At 38.7% G+C, this 17,248-nt stretch overlaps 1 protein-coding gene across 1 annotated transcript in view; it reads right to left on the reverse strand.

Annotated features, from left to right (window-relative positions):
- Positions 1-17,248, reverse strand: part of LOC105386783 (homeotic protein ultrabithorax) — an 87,100-nt gene that overhangs the window by 12,029 nt on the left and 57,823 nt on the right.

Raw genomic sequence — 17,248 nt, forward strand, 5'->3', positions numbered from 1 at the left:
CATGCGATATTTGTTTGCAAAACATCACAATTTTTAGTTGAGTGGTGTGAAACATCGTTGCAATTTGGTGCGTCCCGAGGATTTATGTGTGCGTCGCGTCGGCGAGGCCGCTGCGATTCAGAATCGGACAAACAAGCGGAATTTGTTGAGGGAAAACAAAACATTTTTAGTTCAGTGAGTTTGTAAATCAGTCAAAAGTCTAACTGAATTGGTAGTTGCTTTATGCAGTGACGTTGCGTGGCGCGGCCTTTGTTGTGTAACCATGCATTTGCTTCGAGCTAAGTAATTGACTTTGCAATCGAGGTCCTAGTCTTTATTGCATATCCTACACTCACCTACCTCACCTCACATACCTACCTCGACACGTAACATCTAGTTTCATCAGAATTCGATCTTCCTTTTGTCACTTCAATTTGTTGTACATTACAGTTCATTGCTCTCGATAATAGGTATAATTGAATGGAATGAAGGCACACACCACACTAGTGTCGATTCAATAAATTATAGAAAACATTATTAACCTAATAACCGCTTCAAATTTCCTACTCTCCAACAATTAAATGAGTTATTTTATTTTGTCCATCGCTATTGGTGATTTTTCCACTAATGAATCGTACCGAGCATCGAAAGGCCGTGCCAATCCATCAGGGTCCATTGATCCGAGTGCAACGACACTCGCCGGGACAGCCCGCGTGTGTTCCGCAGACAATAGCGGGCGAGATCAGTTACGTTTGTTAGCAAAACGTCTGAGGAGTCAGCAACTCAGCTTTATTGGACGTACGCAGATGCGGCGATAGCGCGCACACGAGTGCCCGCCTACGAAGTTACATCGCGTTCAAATTAGGAACGCGGGATGGATGTGTTCTAGAACGAGCATCCATCGCGGGCTGGCCGGTAAGAAAAACAATAAAGAAGAGAGGTGAGGCTGGAAAATATTTGTGAATTTTGAAATTCGAATGTTTTTGGCACTGCTCATAATTTTTTGTGAAGTATTTTTAGACTGGTTGGTTGTAAAAGATGTGTGAAAGAATCCATAAAAATAGAATCAGAAATATGTAAGTAATGAAACGCTTTAAAGTATGAACATTTTCTTTCGTAAAACCGAACTTTTAAACTTATTTACTTATTCATCCATCTGTTAATTTGTACCTATGTGCTTTCTAAAAGAACGCTCACAATGGAGGGGCGGTGTAACGCAATGAGCATAAGTTTCCGAGAGCGCCTCGCCACGGGACTCCCACCACGAGTTATTGCCTACATCTATTATTTACTACATTTTGTTGGTACAACCTACGAAAATTTTGCACTTAATCTCTATATTTTTAAAAGCTATAATCCTACCAAATCAACTACGTAGTCTACGTACAGAGTCGGTCGTTGGAAATTCAAGAATCGCGACCGCAACTCTTCGATTTTCAAAGTCCCTCTATCGGAGTACAGTGACCTCGAAAAGTGCATAGCCAGTTTAACCTACACACGGTACAAGTCGGCACAGCAAGCGATATGATTTGCTGGGGCGGCCAATCCACGTCTACACGATGCCGCTATGAGATATAGGCTTCAAGCGTGCCATAGCTCAGCGGGGCCTGTTATGCTCTTTTGTTGTTCACCGTACGTATGTTGGCTATTGAAAGAGAGTATGCGTACCTACGTATCTCATGCAAGTGGATATATTTTCGCTAAAGAATGTCAGAAAAGAAAAAAACATTGGAAAATTAGAAAATTTATCAAGGTAATAGAAATGTCTCAAGATCCACTAGTTTACTACATTCTGCGTTTTACACAATACATGACACTGAATTTGAATTTTCCAAAGCGAGTCTCTACAAGGAATTCCCTATTCATCTCGAAAGAGATAGGAAGGAGTTTGTCTACGTACACGGCTATACTAAGTTTATGTGAGATTTTGCATACAAAGAAGCTCCCTCACGCCACGGCCTAGCCACTACCATTCCTGTTCATGCCAACGCTACATATGTACCTATCCAGTTGTGTTATGTCGCATCTGCGGCTATGTACCGACGTATACTTACTCTATGGCTAGTACAGCATTATACCATGCGCTGGTTTCAGAATGCTTTATACAGACACGAAGTTCGGTTTCTATTCTCTATTTTCTTTAGAAGTAGTTAAAGTTCCCTGTTAGTTTATCGTGATTCTGTATTTTAAACGGCACGAGTTGCACCCATTCATGAATTGGTAATTTTCGGGTAAGTTTATTCAGTGTTGCCAACTTCTTCTGGGGAAATGTATCCGAAATACAATTGAGGTTAAGCAAAGGCTAAGAGAGTCCATAAATGACAACAAATTACTTCAATTAAGTCAATTAAGGTATACTTACCTATCAATTTAAACTGACTAGTATCATCATAAATAATCATATGCAAATAACGCTAAATTACAGTGATAATTAGTTATTTTGTAACATAATATCCGTACCGTATTTAATGTATTAATATCATGCTCATTTACGCAGGTATACAACTATATTTTTCTCTACTTATTTCCGGGTTCCTAATATTGTACTCCTAAGCTATTTTTTATAATATTGAAAATAAAATATATATATCAATCTGTTTCATGCCTCATTGAACACAGGTAAGTACCTACAATATAAACCTGTGCATATATTTATTAAAGTCAACAGTAACTATTAATCACGATGCTTCGCTAATAAATTTATCTATAACCTCCATTAGTTATTGCCACGCATGGTAGGTAAATACAGGGTGTCCGAATTTAGCTGTTGTTAATATGTCACGGTGAATTAGGCAGAGACAGGGGTAACTGATGGCGTTCGCATGTTGCACCCTGTACATAAGCCAATATGGACGTTAACGAACCGTGTTCGACTATTTCGTATGATAAGTTATATACCTATACTACTTATATTAATTACATTCATAAATTTACAATACGTTAAACACTAACTAACTATGCTACCACACAAAAAACAAACACATTGTTTAAAAAGTGTTTAAAACTAAATGTGACAGATTTTGTAGGCGTTTGACACCGCTAAACAAATTTTAATGTTAAACACTGACTATTTTTTTGTAGTAAGGCTCTAGGTCTTGCTGCCAAATAAACAGCTTACTAACCTTACCATATCTAATCTCTGCAACAAATAAACCAATAAAACGATTATTCATTTTAGCTCTCCCAAAACATGTGGTTCCCATTACGCAAACGTAATTTTTGAGGTTCCAATATTAGTATTAAAAACAAGAGCTTAACTGCATTTCTAAAACAACAAACAACTTGGTGAAAGCTCGCAAAAAGGTTTTTTTTTAAAAAAACGTCCGAAATCATAAAAAGCAAGAAGTTGGCAAAGTACAATAGATGCCGATCATTGTATTGGAGATAAAGGGCGAAAGTTCTTGCACAATCCTGGATTGGGCAGCTTTCTAATTTTTTTGTTGTTTGGTCTTTGTATTTATTGTTCTGAAATAAAACTATTACTGGCTAGTAATAGATATGACTGTCTTAGAATATGATTTATGGACTTTCTAGACAGTCTACAAAATAAAACGCAATTCCGTTTGTTTTCTCCCTCCACCATTTAGATTATCTGGTATTATTTATATTTCAAAGTTATTGCTATAACATATTGATGGATACTTTAAAAACTTACTTTCGGAATAAAAAAAAGATCATAAGCATGAAAATCAAAGTAACAACCATCACTTCCTTAACGCAATAAAAGTGCATGCTTAAATTTTAATCGATTCTATTCGAATGATTTCTGGATCCGATTCAATCGATTCCTGCAGCTATTCGAGTGTTTAGTTCAATGAGGCTTGATTCAGTGTGATGTGTTGTTGTCATGCCAACTGGGGACATCCAATGGGCGTATGCTTTTCCAAAATTACACCACTACTCATGAAAATTCTTTATTGCAATGCGGTAAGATTCAGATTTGTCCAAAACTATAGTACAGTAAAGTTGGTTTTGATCGCTGGTTATTTCGACGACTGCAGTCTATTCATGTTGGAACGTTATTGTTTCATCATATCTTTGTTTATGGAGATATTATGCTGCAATAAAGACACTTAATTTTTTATCCATAGAGCTGATTTGTTTGCTTTGTTTTTTTAATAAAATTTCACAACATTGGATTACAAGTAAAGTTATTGATAGGTTTTAAATTTTAAATAAGACTGATAGGTTTATAAAGTTATGAGCAGGTACCTACATAGTTATTTACGGCCTAGATCAATCCTTAATCCAACCTTTCACCCAATCAAAACTTCTAGACTTGACGAAATAACTACAGCAACCACGACTGCATAGTATTAGCACCCCCATACTTATAGCTAGTACCTGAATACATAGTTCAGTTCCTGGCATTGTTCGCTAACAAGGCGGCCTAACCGCGCCCTAGCACGACAGAACACACGGCTTTTTAATCTATATACGTATAGGGAATCGGGTACTTTATGTGAATCAGCCTATAAATATTTATAAAGTGGAATTTCAAACTGGAATTTGATTTTCGAACGGTTTCAAAATGGCCGAACGGGATGTCATGTGCACATGTGAACGTCAACGTGCAGGCTGAAGATAAACACATACCCCCTTATTCATAGAGAAATTACAAAACGTTTTAACTAATAAACTGTTTTGTCCCTCTCCAACAAAGAACAATTTGTTCTTTGACAGAGAGGGACAAAACAGTTTATTAGTTAAAACGTTTTGTAACTTCTCTATGAATAAGGGGGTTATTTTGATACATTAGTTACGAGCGAGGTCATGACCACGTTATTACAGTCAGGTTAGCTTAAGACACGCTTTATAATAGGATTACCTCCTTAAGGCACGCATGTAAGGTTACGTACTTGGCATACGTTATAACCCGAAGCCAGGATATAGTGTTGTGTACAGAATTTCCACATTTTGCACTTAATAAAAGGCCGTGTTACGTGTAGGGAGCGTTAGACACGCAATTATTAAAACGCCAGTTTACAGAGACACCCGAGTGTCTCGTTGGGTGGAAACGATGTATGGGTTGTCAGGGGTCATGTTTGTTTGGCTATACCACGGTGAAGTTTCACTATGAACGTTAATTAGTGCGTGCCGAGCGGTCTCAGATATGTTGGGATGAGGACGGGGGCACGTTTTCAGAGAGTGTGAAAGAATTTATTTTCCCGGCTAGGATTTGACTTTTTGGCTCTAAATCTGTCGGTCGCTGCTCGATATGTTACGAACTATTTCGGGATCAAAATGTGAATATAGAACGAGGAAACCCTTTTTGTATTCTTTATGACTCTAAACATCTTAGCTATATTTATGCACTTACTTGTAGTAAGTTAGAAGCTCTTAAAATATGACAGTTAATCATTTTGTGTAATTCTGTCTCCCTAAATATATTATAATTTTTTGTTAAATTATATCTGTAAGGTATGATCTACATAACTTGTATCAAAATTGCCCAACGCAAGTTCTCTAAAACTTGAATTTGTTGCCGATAAAGGAAAGATAACAAACTGCTCAGATTAACAAAACGGCGTACAAACTCTTTGTCTTGCAATCTTGATCGAATCACGACAGAGAGTCATTACTCCAACAATCTGATATATACAGATTAATGTTCGGAACAATTTATTGACAATTATCGTAACTAACACTACTCTGTGATCAATTAACACTGGGAGCCATTGCAAATTAGCCTAACTAGATGCACTTTAGATACCTATCCTGGGATTGGATACCGGCGATCTGTGATTTAGGGTACCTGGAGTTGGTGCCTAATGCGTGTATGTATTGCTGTAGGTACTTACTGAAATCTTTTAATATACTACTAGGTGTATTGTAGGTAATTTAAACGTTTATACTACATTTTCAAGTACAAAAAAGCCCCAACAAATCCACGCGAACATTTCCACTTTAAAATTACAAGTAGCTGAAACTTTTAACAGATATCATTTATGTATGAAAGTCCTGCTTTGCATCGTATTTGAATACGGCCAGAAATGTATTCCAATTAAGGCGACGCTATCGGCTGTCGGAGGTAAACGATGCATACCATATGCCCCGAGTTAGCCCGGGACATGCTAGCAATCTATCTCGGCTCCCGGGGCACCGTGCTCCGTAAACATACCTGTCAAGTGGCTACGTCACTCGAGCACCCAGCGGACTCCGAATGCTACTCTCGGAACGTTCTAGGGCTTAGGTAACGCAACTATTTATGGTTGTAATTACTGAATGCTAATTTTTAAAATTATTCACTCGCAACATGTCTCACTGAATGTTGCAATTAAGGAATAAGATGTTTGGTTTTTTTATTGCGATATCGATATTTGGTCAGCTCATTAACAGCACCCCATGGGGCTCTAGAAACTAGGTGTAGAAAAAGCGAGTACTCAGCGAAGTAGTTATGCCAAATGGGAAGTGTTCGTTTTATGGTGAAGTAACTTCATTAAGGCACGTTCTTTGTTGGGAACGGCTGCACTTCGTTAGTGATGTTTTATTGGACATACATCGAGCAATCCCATTGTACCGCAGCAAACAACAGCTGATTTTAATTGAATTTTATTTATGACGTCACCTTAAGGGCGATTATGCCAATCGACCGTACTGCAAGACTTATGGAAGGCAATCGCTCAATTTAAATGCTGACATAAACTTTTTCCGACTGATATTATACTGGCTGCTATGTATATGAATGAGGTAGCAGGTTTTACCTGGCAAATATCAATAAAGTAGCCGTTTTTCATGGTTTCACTTAAATTGAATGTCAACAGCTTAAGTTCCAGAATTTTGTTTCAATCGATCAATAAACTAAATTGCAGGAGTGAGTTTACTTTTAAATATGTAGACTTGTAGAGGGATGATCAATAGAGATCGATATACGCTGCCGCCGTGAGTTCATAAATAAGTATTTAGCACATTACTCGCGCGAAGTGTGCACATAAGATGGATGGCGAGCGCGGGCGGCGGCGCGGGGCGCGGGGGGCACTCCTCCCCCCTCTTGCACCGTAATGGCCGCCGCTCGCCTCGTCAGACGACAAAAATGCCATAATAATGGTCCCTTGAATAGTTTTTGCTGCACCACTCGAAATACCAGTTTGGGCAGTAAGACGTAGACGTGACGACACGCGGCCATCCCTCTTTTATTGAGAAATTCGTCAGTTTTATACCGTTCCGGAAAAAAGATCAACATGGACATTCGAAGGGATGGAATCCGGTTGTGTCATTTCAAACACTTGATAAGTATAGGCCGAGTGCCTTTTTGGGTGCTCAGCTTCAGCGAGCGGACTTGACTTTGTATTCTGTGAATGCAGGGCGGCTTTTTGTCTGTTCACTTTTGAGTAAGCAGCGGTCACCTTGATTATGTTTTGAGGGTTTCATCTCTGATGATGAAGAGGTTTATTACTAAGTTGAGGTTCCACTTCGAGTTTTATATGATGCTTAGGTGCCTACCTGAAAATGTTTCAGGATCCATTCCTATTAGTATTGGTGAAGGTGAAAAATACCCCTCATTTGACTTCATCTGCAGATTGATGTGCACTAACAACAAATAGAAAGAAACAAACAAACCGTAAGTTGCACAGAACCATGTGGCATCTTCAGGCATCCGATCAAAAAGTACAAAACCCATAACAGAACAGCTAATTAAAAACAACGATCTGCTAATAATTGGTCATGTTATTATCAAGGCGGCTTACAGTACGTCACAAAAGGTGGACCAATTAAGAGTTTCCCCGAACGTTCGTCGAGACTCGCTCAGAATGATAGCACCGCAAATTATGCCCCGCGAGCCTCGCCTCTCCAATTACCAACCAAACGATTGATAAAAAGCCTCACGAAAAATTCGCCAAAACAAATTTGGGTTATCTTCAGGCAATCGTTTCGTAACCCTGTTCAGCCTGAAGAAACCAGACTCTACCAACCAGTCCGGTCACCACCGTTATGTTAATTATAACTCGAAAAAATGAGAGCTGATAACTTCCAAGAGAGGCAGAACAAAAAAACGTTTCAAGACTTTAAAGACGTAAATCACAAAAACGCATCAGATTCCGCGGCAGCCGAAATTCAGCAATTTCGAAAAGAAATTTTATTTACGGCGCCGAGCGGCTCCGAGGAAAAAACTAGTTCGCGCTTCATGTATGAACCATGGCGCGGCCGCAGGAACAATCACCGCGAATAATTCATATTCCGGCCGCGCCGCGCCGAGCTCCAATTTACGGCACCTCCCTTGTTCTCACTCGAGCGGGGTCTTACTTACTTTCACAAATAATTGTATTTCGATTGTGCGATCGGCCCTACCTACGGTATGTCATTACTGATGCCCTTTTTAGGGCCTGAATAAATCGTAATTGGGTGGAGATGTGTACCGGGCGCTATCGGCGGGATCGGTCGTGTCTAATCGCTTCAATATCCGAGTTTAACGAGGTCCTCTCCTATTTAGTTCCTATTGGCGACTATTTGAAGGGGCTACGCCGCGACACTGGAACGCTGCGTCGCATAAATTGTGAGTAGACGTTCAGGTTTATCGAGCTCGACTGTCGAGATAAGGGCGGGCTTCCACGGAGTAGCGGTGAAGTGAAACTGGGCGATGATGCTGTAATTTTTCGCAGCACTCTGCATTTCCTGGCGCAGTCCCGGCCCGCGCCCGCGCTCGTAATTAATTCAATTCAAATCACGACATCGCCCACGAGTCCTCCCATTTATCTGGAGCTGTACCTTATATGGCGGATCTATTGTGGCAGTGCAGCTTTGCTGTACCTGTTTACGTTATGCGCCTGGGAATCCGAAATCATGCAATATTCCTCTATTGGAATAGTGGATTTTTGATCATGTGAATGCATCTATTGGTACAGCATGGGGAAATTAACATACAATGCAATAAACTTGAGAGCAAGAGGATGTCCTGGGCGCTCCGGCTAGTTGTGGAAGGTTTCGTTTCCTACAGGCGTGTGTTTCCCGCGCTTTGCTATCGGCGGTGGGGGTAAACGGGTGCACTTACATACATACATATAAGTCGAGGGGGATAAGAGGAGGAGGAGGGAGGGGGGTAGACCTGTGTTCTAATGAGGCGCGGCGAGCGTACGCGCATGGTGGGCCTTTCCACTTTGATTTTCATAGACAGACCTATGTACCTAATATGTATTTTAAACTGAATATAGCTATTCTTCTTCGTAGCTTGATGGCATCAAACACTAGAGGTAGATGTGGGTTTATCGCCGCGGTGAAATCTATTCTTAATTATTAACTACTCAGCAGATTCGGCCGGAATTATACCTAGAGATAAGATAAGATAAGCTAGAGAGAGCATGGGGGTCTGTTTGTGCCCAAAAGGTAAGATAGCACCAATGCCTTACCCATAAGTTCCGAATGTGGTAAAAATCTTTTAAGTTGTTATTGGTAAGATTTTTTTTCAGCAACCGTTATTGCTGCAGTTTCTAATTTCTTCCTATATTTTTCATAATATATAAAATTTAAAGTTACCATTTAATTAGGCTATTTGTAATCAATTCGGAAGAGGCCGGAAGGCTGCGCGGGCGCTGCCCTCACGTGCGCTCGCTTGGCTTCATGCGAGTAGGTATATAAGATGAAAATAAATACCTAAACCATTACATTTACATGAGTAATTGGAGGGTAGCTATTATGTGCCCCGGTAATTCGATAAGAACTGCATTAGTTTAGAATGAAAGTGGCCTGTGGGCCGTAATGGCACATTACATAACATGTGTGCAAGCCTACACCCTAATACATTATATACTTTGTTAAGGGTATATGCTAAGTTAGGCCTCGTTATATAAAATTTAACGTAAACGATTATGGAACGGAGAATATAAGGATTAGACGAAGAATTATTGTTGTAGGTGAGCGGTTAATATTTTGTTATTGCACATAATTCATTTTATATCATGGACTTCTCCTAAAATAATGCGACAAACGAGTTTCCAAATGTGTTGGCATCGGACCTAAGCCATATTTATTTCTGCTTAAGTAACAAAAGCCCTTTGAAACTTTCGATAAATCGCAATTTTTCTCCCGAACGATGGCCTAAAGTGGTTTCGGTTTAATAAATATTAGCGAATAGGCGCTCGGTATGTTCTCTGGTAACCGGCACTTGCTTTTAAACGAATTGCTTCACATAACAATAAAAATGCTATGGAGCCCTTTCACACATGCACGGCGCGGCGCCTTCATTTGCCGAGGGCCGGCACGCAGCGGAAATATTTCCCCAAATCCATACTGCCTTGAGGATCCCGTAAAGCACCCCCGACCCCCGAAGCACGAGTGAGATTTATGCCCCCGCCCTAACACCCAGCTTTGCTATGATGAATTGACAGTTTTTCACAGCGGCCTCCAAATTTAACTCCAGAATATACGCACTCGGCATGAACAATGAGCCAGGTTCAGTCGTTACCGGGAAACTTTTAATGTCTCAAATGAGGTAAGGAGCTCGTAAATATTTCTATTCCCGAGATTTGTGGCGAGGAAGTTGCGTAAGTAATATGAATGCGCCGGTACGTTAATTAACTTTTCCCGCGGTAATTGCTACCTGACCGCAACAAAAATCTAAATTTAAATATCGAGTGCATTCTCGAGTAGGCGTATTTATTTTTAATTTTTCGTTATTATGATTTTAAGGGGCTACGCTGACGTGCACCCCGCCAGGCAAAAAACATAAACAGATTATAAACACGAACCGAGACACGGCCAACGCCATGGCTCCGCGTCACGGCATCCTTGTCGCATTTTTGCATACAAAATAGACCCTTGATATACTGCAGGAGGCTTATCATACGAACCATGACTTCAGAAAAATTCCTGCGAAATTCGGCAGAAAAAAGTCCTATGCAAAGAAGTCATAACCTTTTAAACCTATTCAACGTAACGTCTGGCATGCTAGATAAAAACTAATGTACACGGTGGAGCGTCGATATCAAGTTTTTGATGACTTCATTGGCGTCGAAGGCCGGGCTTTGGGCAATCGTCTAAATTATAATAATAAGCGCGCTGGCTCCGCGGGTACGCGTCCTAATAAAGCCATTATAAATATCTGATCCTCCGACGTGCGTCCGCTTAACCGACGCCAAATGCCAAAGGGTTAAAGTCTGTATTTATTATTGAGATATGAATTTAAATGCTGACGTGTTCTCTTATCGATACTATCTGTTACAATCTCATATTTTATTTGCTACGCACTGCATATCTATTCTCGACATTGTCTTACAAGTCGTCGCTTTGTAAAAATACTGAAGCAAAACAGAGCTGGCTTGATTTAAGCGGGCGTCCGCCAACAATAGCGTCCGGGCTGTATGAATAAAATGTATACAAATTTAATCAAATATAAATCTATTAGTAAAATGAGAAATACGGAAGGGAGCGTTCACCTATACATATTCAACAAGGCATTGCATCACGAAGGGGCCAATTTATGGTCTCGAGTCCTGAGAGCGTACTTTTACCGCGGCCGTATGTAAAACTGGACTATTTCTTTAGATCGGATTGTCAGCATGCCTTTCTATTTTTATTTACGTAGCATACGAGTCGAATGAATTTAAAAGTTTGGGTTTTCCTGTGGAACTTTTCGCCTTAAATGTTGCAGCAACATTCGAAAAATATTTACTTCCAAGTTAACCGATTACGCGAGATGTAGGTAAAGGCACTCCAAATAAAGCAAGATTGAAGAGCGTGGGTTCAAATAATAGCGAATTAAATCTATAGCGAAGGATAAACGGCTATTTCAGTCCCGTAATTAGGTACAATCGATGGCAAATTTTCATGACTTGATTTTGCTCCGAGCTTTTCGAAAGCAGATGGCGACCACGACTGCGGCTATTAATCATCATAAAACAACGCAATCAGAGCCCTGCGAGCTATAATCGAGTTAGGTAATCGAACCTGCATGGCAGGCATCGGTAATAATCGACGGGAATTATAAAGGTGAAAATATAATAGGTACAAAATAGTTAAATCGCAAAATGCGAATGTAGTCGCATGTACGAATAACAAAAAAGATGTTGCTTGCGATTCCATACACTGAAGTATGGTCGTAACCTAAGCTGCAGAACCAAACCAGGTGACCAGTAAGCCCACAGCAGGCAGCCAGTTTCCTTTAAAGTATTAATCAAGAGCCATGTTGAATATTTTGCTTTTCTTTTTTTCTTAAACGAGCCCATCCTTTTTGCTCCGCGTCTGTTTACGACGTTATAAAGTTAGTTACACAATTACGTGTTCAGAAATGAGGATGTATTTCGCACCTAATAACTATTGTATTGCGCCGAGTTAGTCTAAAGTATAGCCGTTTGACGCTTTCGGCGTATCGAAAGGGTGCCGAACTGCCGACTATTTTAAACTGTGATTTCTAGGAAGACCATTGTGACTGAACTGCTGCTGTTATAAAGAGTTAACTGTCGCATTTTACTACTCAATATAAATAAGTATAGTCTTTACACTTTCAACCGAGCCGTTCATGGCTAGTAGAGACGCAATAGACTGGGTTTAAAGCAAAATGTCCAGCTTTAGCCAAGAAGAAAAACCTGACCAACTAAGGAAGTGTTAGAAAATTATTGGAACTAAGTCACGAGAACGTGTTACAAAAATATCTAAGCAATTTCTTCGGAGAAAACTCAATATAAAAGGCGGGTATTGCGTGCAATGTACCAGGCGGGCAGACGAGGCATAAAGTATCGGATCGATGTCCCAATAGAGAGTTGCGAGGAAGACAAAGATAGAATGGCTCCCCGATAGTTTTAAAGTTATTGCCTCCAAGAATATTTTAGAAATATTTTATAGGATTGCACGATAGCATTGCAACGATATTTTGACTGTGGTTTATGCGATTTGCAATCACAATGACTCATTCTGTGTATTATATAAGTTGGTTTTTCATAAAATATTATTTAAAATATATTTCATGTAAAATTTAACTATGACGTACTTGACTAAACAATAAATTTTCAGATTTAATTAAACGGCACACAGGAGCCAAATTATCTACTGCATTAATAACGCTGGCCACTCAACAGTCCATCTGGGAAATCATCCCCTCAATAAACAATTTCAAAGTGCAATTATAACTAACGATATCCAATTTACTATGTGAATCCGCAGCCATCTCGATAAACGGCCACAATATTATATTACCTTAGACGTATTTGAATATCTTGCTGTGGATCGGGCTGGAGTCCGGCCATTGTTGCTTCTACCCTAGTATGGACTTAATTAAAGAGGACTGAATAGGAGGAGGTTAAACAGGAATTTAGAGACACGGACACCGGCCACAGTCTGTAAATAAGTTTCGTATTTGGAACTGTTAATTTGAAAATGGAATACTGGCTGGTAGTGCGCTGTTCGGAAAAAGAAAAATGTTTCCATAGATTCTGCCAGTTGCCTGTGCGTTTAGAAACAAAGTTTTTACTTGGGTTTTTTTGTATTTACCAAATGAAATAGGTATTACCTATTTAAAATTCTGAAATTTTCTTTACCTACTGATACAGGTTAAGTGCCGGTGTATGTTTGTAAGTACATAATCGCAAAAGTAAATGAACCTACGTAACTTGTAATTACGCGATAACATGTTTGTAGGAAATGGAATATCATGATACTCACTTCTACTTTATGTTGAACATGATATATGAAGAAACGAGTATACCTACACTATGGATTAAGATAACTGGAATGATAATTCTGACATTACTTTCCCAATATTAAAGGTGGAATCAAGTTTGAAAATTCAATAATCATTTAATTATTTTGAGCGATGATACCCAGATAGTAAATGTGGGCACCGGGCAAGCCTATAAAGCAACTTAGTAGCTAGTTGATGTGCTAATTTAAACATACCCTATACGAGATCGCAAAAACTTTGTTAAGAAACCTAATAGAGCAGAAAAACTGCATCGGAAAGTAAATAGCAATACATATAATCAACAGCACGAAGGTTTCACCTGTTATTTAAAACTGGACTCTTATAGCTTGCAATAAGAGATATTAAACTTTAAGTTGATGTATGTTGTGTGAGCATAAACTAACGTCTAATAAGCAAAAAGTAATGAACCAGAAATAGCAGCGGCTTCAATCCTTTTATACAATCAATTAAACACACATAAGTAATTATGTTTATATGCAGTTAACATAGCTTGTCATTAAGACGGTATTTTTCTAGATAAGATGTTGTGGTGACTTATGTGAGAAAAGCACGTTATTTACCAACTTTTATAAAGCATTTCCTGCCTTGTTACTTTCTTAATTAAATATTGCCGACAATAATAAATGTAATGATAAGGTTTATAGTCATTATTAAGGTTTATTATAATTATTTACAACAGTATATAGGTAGGTAGGTATATAATAATATTTTTTATTCGGATTTTTGCAACCATTAATTTATTATTAATTTCAGTAACTACTACGGCGTAGTCAACTCGTAGCACAGTTTGGACTTCTTTCCCAAATAAAATAAACCTATAACCTCGGGTTCTAAATCAAAAACATTTACAAACATTTAATTAAACGCACAAGAGATAATACAGAACAAAACACTAATAAGTACACTGACGTATAATATACCATCTTGGTACTGTACAAACAAAACGTTAGTTCGCAGTTCCTCGCTCTCGGCTAGACTTTAATTAAGCACCATCCCATTGTGTTTATGTGCAAAGACATTCAGCATTCCGCCTCATGGTTTCTTTGCCAGAAAAAAAACGGACGAGAAAATTCGTATCGTTCAAACTTGGAACGCGATTCGGCTGGCTGGTATGGAAATTGTGTTACTTTTTTTTAAGGGTTGAATAGAATCGAATAACGTTTCCATAGCCAGCCGAATCTATCTATACCTAACTGTTATAAATAATCAAAGTTTTATTTATAACCGTTAAGGATTTATAGATAGGTTTAAGGTTATTATTTGTTATTTATTTAAATGTCATCAACGGCCCGTAATCGTCTAATGTAGGACATAAACCTCTCTAAATAAGCCTAGCGCCAAATCCCACAACACTCGGTCGTCGGATGTCCTCATCCAGCTACTATCGTCTACCTGTCTAAGGTCGTCGGTCCCACAGGCCGGAAGGCGTCCCACGCTACCCTGTTCGTGGTCTCCACTCCAGAACTCGTTTAAATCATTGGTCATTCATCGGTTCGCGTACTGCCACTTCAGCTTGCAGATTTTTAAAAGCTTTTCATACAATATTATAGAAGTAGCATACACTGGTCTATACATTAAACTATTCTATCTTAGGATACATGACTAAGTAATTTACCCACCTCCATTCAATTTAAGAAACCAGACGCACTTATGCACTCACAAAAACAAAAGTTTATTCACGCACTAACAGACGTTCTAAGTCAAGACTGGTGAAAGACTAAAAATATTATAACCGTTCATTTCAAACAAATAAAGGCGTTTTTTACCACTCACGACTTTCTCTACAACAATATACCAAAACTTTTGTTCAATACGACAAACGGCAACTTTCTCTTGCGACACTTTTTGCACAATAAACCGTTACTTCATATTGGCACTTTTTTGTTCAAATGTGAGCTAAACCATTTTTAACTGTTCAAAAATCAGTAGGGCACAGTCTACCACACTACCCGATCAGTTGGACAATCGTGACGATACTAAAAAACGTTATTCCTTTATCCAGAAATCTCTTAACGAGCTTAGTTTAGGCAAACTTTTGTGATCTGGTATTTTTTGTTTATTCTTTTTCATCTCCATGTGTCCGTTTGAATAAAACCCCTTTTGTTATATCGTCTCGCAGTTAAAGGGTTACGCTGTTCTAACTCACTATCGTTGCATAAGAGTGAGCGTGATAAACAGTTTTTAAATGTTGCTGCTCGGATTTGGAAGAACACGTTTGTAAAATAATTTGAATATCGAATGCAGATGGGTTCGACCGAAGCTTTGGAGCCGCCGAACTCTACAAGTTAATTAAGGTTTGCCCATCAATTAAAATATTGAATTTGATTGTTTTCATTTTGTAAATTAAGACGTGCTCGTGATTTATACAAGATTTAATTGAGATGTTATGAATTAAATTTGGGCAAGGCATAAAGAGGGTAAGTTTACAAAAGTGCCTAATATTCGATACAAGATAAGCTGATTCTTTCTTTTATTAATGAAAAGTAAAGGTATAGAACTGTATATAGATATCTTTAAAGCCATTAAATGATTTCGTGTTACCTACTCCAGGTCTACCCGACTCTAGTCGAAGAAAAACTGGTGTTCTTTTATTTAAGTAATTTAAGTATTACCGTAGATATCTTAAAAGTGTTTTTTTTTTTGGTGACATAACATAACATTCATTATCTTACAATAAAATTGCACTAGACAAGTGTAAAAGCTTACACCGATTGATGCCACGTTGGCGAACACTCGTATCTAGGGCGATGCATCCGAATAACGAACTCAGTGAGCGAAACACCGAAATTTATTAGGTTAGTAGTTACCATAGGTCGATAAAACACTCGACGGGTCCGAAACATCGTAACTCCACAAATCCGCGCAGAAAAATAACGACTGTATAAATAAAGGCACAAAGTAAACTTTTCTCTGATGCTGCGAGCGGCCAAGTCTGCCAGCTGAAAGGAGCAATGCGCAGTGCAATTTAGTGATATCTTTTTCACTCTTTCGATGGCGGTAGAAGCGACATACGGGCGTTATAGTACCAAATTAGCATATTTATTGCTAGTTACACGAGAAAATAAATTTATTTTAACCCATCGGGTCTCTAGCGTTTTTTTTCCACAACATATTTTGGCTTCCATTTCCACTAGTCTCAACTCCAACAGACAGGAGTGCCGGCTGCCAGAAATAAGTGCTTTTGAATGTACAAAAATGTGTTCTTTCACATTCACGAACCCTCCATTTTAATACTGCTAGTAGTTTTTACGAATCCTACCTCTAGGTACGTGTTGCATATGATTTTGTTTTAATTGTTGTTTCCTTTCTACAGCTGAGGATGATTGTTTTTACGAGTGTAGACCGGGTAAACAATAGAAGAGCGTTTCGGGGGTCATCCTTACTTCCTTTCACTTCCGTCGCTGAAGGCTACCTATAATAGGTATTATTATTATTTATTTATTCTTTCTTAAACAAATAAAAATATACCTATAATTGTACAAGGTGGATTTAGTGCTAAAATCATTTTTTACCAGCCACTGTGTTTTTTCCCCATGTAACTAGTAATCTTCGTCATATTTAAGCACATAATATTATTTACTGATATATTTGTTGTACGTTACTTATTTTATGATTTACGTATATGTTATTTCCTTAATT

This window comes from Plutella xylostella, chromosome 6, assembly GCF_932276165.1.
Source record: "Plutella xylostella chromosome 6, ilPluXylo3.1, whole genome shotgun sequence".
NCBI lineage: Eukaryota > Metazoa > Arthropoda > Insecta > Lepidoptera > Plutellidae > Plutella > Plutella xylostella.